Source organism: Hakea prostrata, chromosome 3 (assembly GCF_041222555.1).
Source record: "Hakea prostrata isolate BN-2017 chromosome 3, UWA_Hpros_2, whole genome shotgun sequence".
Classification (NCBI taxonomy): Eukaryota; Viridiplantae; Streptophyta; class Magnoliopsida; order Proteales; family Proteaceae; genus Hakea; species Hakea prostrata.
Window position 1 is genome coordinate 58,648,858 of NC_142602.1, and position 6,464 is coordinate 58,655,321.

The 6,464-nt window shown below is 37.5% G+C and overlaps 1 pseudogene; it reads left to right on the forward strand.

The window, feature by feature from the left end:
- The first annotated feature begins 518 nt into the window (after positions 1-518).
- On the forward strand, positions 519-5,366 carry LOC149022618 (putative BOI-related E3 ubiquitin-protein ligase 3; annotated as a pseudogene).
- The last annotated feature ends 1,098 nt before the right edge of the window (positions 5,367-6,464 follow it).

The window sequence follows — 6,464 nt, forward strand, 5'->3', positions numbered from 1 at the left end:
AAAAGTCAAGTTTTATAAAGGTGGGTTTACCGTATAAATTAAAATGAATTAGCCAATCACCTTATGACTTATAGAATAAAATAATGACCAGAGCGAATAAATAAAGGGTAATTTTCATCCTGGACCCCCGAGGTTTGGTCCATGTCATTTTTAGTCCAAACAAATGGAAACTTTGCATCTACCTCCCCTGAGGTATCCAATAAGATCAATTAAGGACAAATTGTGATTTTTATGACCAAAATACTCTCACATCTATTTTACCGTAGGATGTGCATCATGTCTTCACAATTAAACCCAGCTGTAAAAATAAAAAGAATGGAATATTTACTCAATTAAATACGAAACCTTTTTATCCCTCCGTGTATCTTCTATCTCTGTAAAACCGTAAGATGTGCATCAGGTTTGTTTCATCTTTTCCTTTGCTCTCTCCCTCTTTGTATCTTCTATCTCTATTTTGGTGTTTATGTTTCCCTCTGCAACCAAAACTGATAATACAGAGCAGAACATAAATCATTTTCATGGCTGTTGAAGCGCGGTATCTCAATCTCTTCCCTTCCCAACTAATCGGGAAAAGGTAATACATCTTCTTCTAAGTGCTATCCTCTTCTTTTCTCTCTGTTTTTGATATGTTTCTTTTTATTTATTTGTTTCACTTTTTGATTTCTCCATTTGATTGAATTTACAGAGAACTGATGAATGCCATTGGAAACAACTGTAGTCTTTACAATACCCAGATGGGTTTGGGTGGTTCTCCACTTTTTACAGCCAACACAACTCCAGAAATGCTTTTTCCTTTCTACAACTCCTCTATTATGGCTGATCCAGTTCCTATGACAACCACCACCATGAAAGCTGATAGTGGACTCACTTACAACAATCTCCCCAACACCGCCTCAAGAAAAAGCTCCAGAGATTCATCCATGGTTGTCATGAAAGACAACATCATCAACAATAGCTGCAATAGTTGCAGCAGCGTTGCTCCTCTGTCCCTTCCTTGGAGAAGACATTATGTTTCAGATCCCACAACAACAATTAGAGATCGATCGACTTATTGCCCAATATGTAAGTAACACTCAATTCTTTTTTTCTTTTCCCTTCTTAAATATGTTTTTCAATAATTGTGTTAACTGATTCATGTGTAAATGATTTGCAAACAAAGAAGGTTCGATTAGAACTAGCAGAATGTAGAAAACGGCATTCGAGAAGAAGAAAGGATTTCGAAGATATTGAGCGCGAAAGACGACAAGATGGAGAAAATTGGGAAACTGAATTGGGTTCTTGAAGAAAGAGTGAAGAGTCTTTCTTTAGAGAATCAGATATGGAGAGATTTTGCACAAACGAATGAAGCTACAGCGAACACGGCAGGCGGAGGAGAGAGAACCAATTACGGTGGTTGCCGGAGTAAGAGTGGCAGTGGGATGAGTGGCAATAGATTGGGTAAGAATTGTGGCAATAGGTTATTTTTCGAAAAGCGGCCATGGAGGTTTTTTGTTTAACGGAGTAATAAATATCCACTCGTTTTTATTTCCACCGTTGGGTAGAATAGATGTGAGGGTAATTTTGGTCATAAAAATCACAGTTTGTCCTTGATTGATCTTATTGGATATCTCAGGGGAGGTAGATGCAAAGTTTTCATTTATTTGGACTAAAAACGACATGGACCAAACCTCAGGGGGTCCAAATGAAAATTACCCATAAATAAATAGATAACCATACTATCCATCCAACCCCTATAACATTACATGCATTTGGAGGTTCGCTTTTCATAGAAATCAGTGCTGAACTCTTAGGGTTGAACCTTTGGATTGTATACATCAATGTTGGCTGCTGTTGATAATCTCTCCCTGGAGTCACTATAGCATGCAACCCTGCAAACTGAAGATCAAGTGAAATGACCGCACTGAAATCTCTACAGTATCAGTATGCTACTCTCACCCTGAAATCTCATTTGAAGGTCCTTAAAAAAAAATTGAATCCAAAATCTTGAGCCTCATATTTACCTCAAGATCCTTTGTGTTATCCTCGAGAACACCACCTGCTTAGTCTTGAGGACGGTATGTTTAGTCCTCTCAACCATTTTCGAGACAGACTTCACCCTTATTAGGTGTTCTTTTGTTACTTTTCGGATAGATACTGTTCCTAGAGGACAGCCTTTTCTTTTATACGAACTTCAAAGCTTTCTTTGTCAATGTTTTCATTTTTGACCTATATAACCCTTTGGTATCTGAACATAAATTTCATGTAGAATATAAGACGTTTATGGAATTCAAATCCAACCAATGACACCACATAAACAACCAGTAAAAGATGATGAACCTGAATATTTTGATTTTTGAAGACGGGTTGCTTGTACATATCCACACTATTATAGACATCCCCATGTTCAGTCTATAAGAACATAAATTAACTTTCCGTAAATAAGAACATATTGTTAAGGATTATCAACCTAATATGCAGCGGAATTGAAACAAGATACAAAGAAAAGAAAGAAAGAGACAAGACACCAATCTTTTACTTGGTTTGGTTAATTGACCTACGTCCAATGATGAGTTGATAACTCATCAAATATGCAATAATCCAATAGCTAGAGAAGGAGGTTATAGCCTAAGTATTCTACCCAGCAAGAACCCCAAGCATGAACTAAAAAAGAAGAAAAAGGCTAATCAGAACGTGTGCACCTGATTACACAACAGCAGCCAAGTCTTCTCTTCAAGGCTAACGAGTACACCAACAGCAAGGAGATACTCTCATCTTCAGAAGCAAGTAAGCCTCTAGTAGTCCAAGCTTCAACAGTTCTTGAAACAGCAGCAGGATCAAGCACCGAAAGCCTCAAACCCTAGATCATCTATCGCATACCAGAGCAGAAAACGAGAGCAGAGAACAGAGAGGAAGAGAGAACAAGTGAATGAACTGAATGATACTTCTCTCCTCAAACCCCAAATGATATATCACATAAATCATGGTGAAAAGACATAACTGCCCTTAGAAACATTTAAATAAGACATTTCCAGTCTTAATCTAAACCAAAAGACAGAAATACCCGTTTTACAAACAACACATATAAATCAACTTAACCAAGGGATTTCGAATAATGTTGATTCCGGATAAAAAATCAAATCCAAAGATTCAAGAAAGTTAAAATTTGAGAGATTATATTATCTCTGCTTTTGAGAGTGAATGGAGAAAAGCTGAAAATAGTACCTCGATTGTTCAGGTAGTTGCTTGGTTTAGATTGAGAATTTAAAAATTAGAATTTTTTCTATTTGTCTTTCACATTCTGAATCTTCTTCTTCAGATATGCTTCTTCTTCCTTCCACCTTACCAGCATCCACGGTTGTAAAAGCTGCTAGATAAGTAAATGCTAATGTAAGAATTCGAGCATCTCCAAAGCCCATAACGACTACACTTCTTTCTCTGTTTTTATTTTTCTTCTTTGGCATTCATCTGATATTATCATTCTTATAGAGGAAAATGGAGAGAAGTTTCCAACTCACCTATGTAGTTGTATATATGACATTTTTACAATCTAAAAATAAGACTCTTTCTTTAGTTACAACAAATGATCCCACTTTGATACAACATGAGAAGGCGTGTTGTAGAAAGACAAGCCAAAGAGATTAATTTGGAAACCTAGTTAAAAGGGTTCTATGCATGAAATAGGTGCAGTTACCATCGTTGTTAAAACTCAAAATATTTTCCTTACAACACATTGAAACATCAAACAAGGAGTTTCCTTATTTTATTAAAAAAAATTTGGGGGGCCAGAGGGGTCAAATACGAACTCGTATTAAGCTATCTAGAGTAACAAACCTCGAGGCAGGAATAGAAGAATGAACAAGAAAGGGGCTGAGGATTGCCACCAACCCAATTAATAGAAAACCTCAAAGCTCATTAGCCTCATTTCACAAGAAACTTTGGCCAAACCTCTATGGGGTGAAATTGTATCAATGACGCCCTTTATTGTTAAGAAATCATAGTTAAGTGATGATGTAAGCAAATTAAACTTTTCAAAATTACAAGAATAACCTTAAACCAGACCATCTTCCTTCACCTATCTTCTTTATTTTCCTACCAAATCTCCTTAGGGCAGGTTAGACTTAGAAGAACCCTTAGCAAGGTAGAGTTTGAGGAATGACCTTCCGATAAGCCCAGGTAACATTGGGTGGGGCTTAGTTTAGGGTTTAGGTCCCTAGGATAAGAGTGGGTTAATTCCAGCTTGACTCAACCTGGCCAACTGTGAGTCCTTTCTCCGTAGGAGATTAAAGGAATTAAAAAGAGGATCTTAGGAAGCATTTAGAATTTGAACTTCAACTTACTTTTTCAAACTTTTTTCACTCAATTTTTCCCAGCCCACTTTAGATTCAGCAAACGAACGGTGTTGTATTGATTTAAAATGGCCCCTGAAAAATCATCTCAACTAGAGAGGGGAGAAAAATAATGTGACAAAATTAATTAAAAAACCTTCTGAAAACAATTGGCAATTCAAACAAGCTTAGAAAAATTTTAGGATGCAACTTAGCATTTTTCAGTATAAGCTAGGAACCAGGAAGAATGCCTTAGGTTATTCTTTTTTGGGTAGAAGAATGCATTAGAATCTAGTCTACCATTTATTCATCAGAACTTCATTTCGTTAATATATTTCTGTATTGATAGATGAAGAGGAAAGAGAAAATGTGAACATGGAGGCTGAAACCTTTAGAATATGTATTCTATTCATGGTCTAAAGTATTCCATGATCCGATATAATACAACAAATATCTTCTCTCTTGGATATTTCTTTATTTATAGTGGAGTTTTCTCTCTTGCCCATATATTATTGTGTTCTTTTTTTCTCTTATTTGCTGATTGTTCTATTCGGTGGGTTCTTCATAACCCGACAGTGGTATCAGAGCGAGGTTTTTCTGAAGTATGCTCTGTGGTTACAGCATAGTCTGAGCTTCCACATCAGAAAAGGAAAATTCCTTGGGGGGTTTGTTTGTTTGGTTTAGGGTGTGAGTATCTACTTATAATATGCTCTGTGATTGCCACTTAGGTGGATCCTTCACATCAGAAAATAAGTAAGATATTGTTTTTTATCCTACGGAGGTGCTGCTGAAGTCGCAATTTCACATGGTTTCTTTTCGGGTATCCTAGAAAGGTGTATTGGGTGATTAAGTGCATGTCTAGGAAAATTTTGTCTAAGGAGTCTGGTTTTTAAGCGGACCGCTTGTGTCCCTCCAGTCTTTCCTGGAAATTTTCCTGGTGCATTTTGGTTCAACCATATACCAGGTGGAGATAACCTGAGAAGACAAGTTTCACGTGAAATAGTGGGAGTTATTCTGCAGCCAACAACAGCTCGTGATAGAAGCAATGGCGGCAAAAATTGATATCGGCAAGTTTGACGGCACGAAATTCTCATTATGGAAAATGAAGATGAAGGCATTATTGATAAAAGATAAGCGCCTGGAAGCCATCGATGATTCGGCCGGCGGAGTTCACAGACAACGAAAAGTGGAATAGAATAGATGCGATCGCTCTTTCTGATTTGCATCTAGCATTATCAGATGATATTTTAGCGGGCATAGAAGAGAAGAAAACTGCTAAGGAGGTTTGGGATCATCTCATCAAATTGTATGAAGCCAAATCACTTCACAACAAAATCTTTTTGAAGAGAAAGTTGTATACCTTACGGATGTCAGAATCTACATCGATTCTGAGCACTTACATACTACTCGATTTCATTATGTTCTCAACTTTCAACGTTGGGACATAATGTTTCACCACAGAACGTGCTGAAATTCTACTCCAAAGTCTTCCGATTCATATGACCCAATCATCATCAATTTAACCAGTAATATCCTCTCTGATTATTTGGTATTTGATGAAGTCGCTGCTACAATTCTTGAAGAAGAAAGTAGACGAAAAGGCAGAGAAGATAGACAGGCAAGCTCACAACAAGCAGAAGCTTTGTCTATGACTCGAGGAAGGTCAACGGAACGTGATTCCAGTGGGAGTCACAATCAAGGGAGGTCAAAATCCAGGGGTAAGAAGAATTTCAAGTGCTACAATTGTGGCAAAAGGGGACACTTCAAAAATGAGTGTCGAGTCAAAAAGGGTGTAGATAAGGCAGAGACATCTCAAGGGTGCATTGCTGAAGGAGATATTCTTTACAGCGAATCAGCAATGGCAGCCAAGGATAGATTGGAACATAGTGATGCTTGGATCTTGGATTCGGGAGCAACATGGCACATGACCTCTCACAGAGATTGGTTTCAAACTTATGAACCTATCTCTATAGGGTCTGTGTACATGGGAAATGATCATGCCTTGGAGATTGTTGGAGTTGGCACCATCAAGTTGAAGATGTACGATGGTATGGTACACACTATTCAAAATGTGCGGCATGTGAAGGGCTTAAAGAAGAATCTATTGTCTTTGGGACAATTAGATGAAATTGGGTGCAAGACATGCATCCAAAATGCAAT